The sequence below is a fragment of the Callospermophilus lateralis genome, unplaced genomic scaffold (genome assembly GCF_048772815.1).
Source record: "Callospermophilus lateralis isolate mCalLat2 unplaced genomic scaffold, mCalLat2.hap1 Scaffold_177, whole genome shotgun sequence".
NCBI lineage: Eukaryota > Metazoa > Chordata > Mammalia > Rodentia > Sciuridae > Callospermophilus > Callospermophilus lateralis.
The window spans coordinates 1080223-1081887 of NW_027512821.1; positions in this window are offsets into that span (position 1 = coordinate 1080223).

The window sequence follows — 1665 nt, forward strand, 5'->3', positions numbered from 1 at the left end:
AGTTACTCAAGATTATTAGTGTTCTAAAACTAATGCCTTAATACCTGAAGGCTTTTTATTTTCTGTGATAATATTGATCATAGTGGTTAAACCTGGATTAGTTAAAAATGTACAAAATTTTATTCATTAACCTCCTTGTATGTGTGGGACATTGGATTTGATCCATAGCCCCACATAAGTACAAAAATAAAGATACTGTGTCCATCAACAACTATAAATTTAAACAAGAAAGAATTCAAAGTGTGTGTAATTTGATTTGAAAGTGTCTTTAGTTTAAATTATGATTTATATAATTATATAATGTTCACTAAAATTTTGTAAAATTACATATGGAATATAGTAAATCATTTGGTGTAATTAATGAAAATAAGGATTAAAAATATATAATGGCTCACTGTTTATAAATTATTAATTAAAGATACTGATAAAATAATTATATTAATGCTAATAACTAAAAGTTTAGGTGCAAGAAGTTTTCTGTAGAAGGGAAATGAAGTAAACATTATACTTTTATTTCTTAAAGTGAACATGAGTGTATGAAATTTATTTTATTAAACATTTATTCATACATTTTTGCATCTATTTTAAGGAAATGCAATTTTTTCTCACTTTTATGGAAAATAATTCAAACTCGTCTCAAGTTTTGCAAAAGAGGAGGAACAGAAATTTTGTTAAATGTGTACTTTCACAAAAGATCATTTGTATTATAAAATGAATTTGTCTTCCATGAAATATTCTCTTAAAAGAATAATTCACCAGGAGTGGTGAATGCAGCTAAAACATTAGGGCTTCACATATTTCTATGCACAATTAAAAAAGGATGAAAAATTTTTGAGATCATTAAAACAGAAGCAGCAACAAAAGCCTCTGTCCCTTGTTCTATCATGTGGATGGATTATGAGCAATAATATGCCATTTGAAATATCCTGTGGTGATTTGTTAGGACCATGATGGATTGTAACTAACAGAAGTTTAATGTTTCAATTTCCTATGTTTTAGAGACATCTTAAAGTTGTCAGCTATCAAATGGTTCACCTGATTCAATGGGTACCTGGCATTTAGATCCTTCAGTGTGACTTCAAGTACTGGTCTTCACTTAAGGCTGGTGAGGCTGGTTTATTTCCTTTTTTCTTTATTTCTTTATTTCTGAACATTGGACACTATACGAATAAGTACTCTTAATATTTAACAGGTAATTTGGTTCTATGTATTTTACCAGAAATATGGGTCTAATTACTTATAAGACCCGTGTAACCATTAAAACAAAAAAATTGAAGAGCAAATACTTATTAATAGCTGATGTAGACAAGCATGTGAAAGTATTGCTCAGCCAAAAAAAAAAGCAAAGAAAGATGTAATACATAAGATAAGCTGTATGCATATTATTTATATAACCATATTGTCACAGGAAAGCAAGAAGCTGAAACTCCAAACCTTGGTTTTTGTGGTCCAATGAAAGAAAATTTAAATTCCCACACACACACACACACACACACACACAAAAAGTAAGAGGACTTTATTATCAGAGAAATTGAGGTGAAAGTAAAATAAAAGCAAAGTGAGTCTTAAGCAGAGAGCACTCTCAAAAGAGAGAGTGGAACAGATCCAAGGAGAGATTGCTAAAGAAGACAATGCTGTTTCCAAATTTATAATTGCTTGATGTTT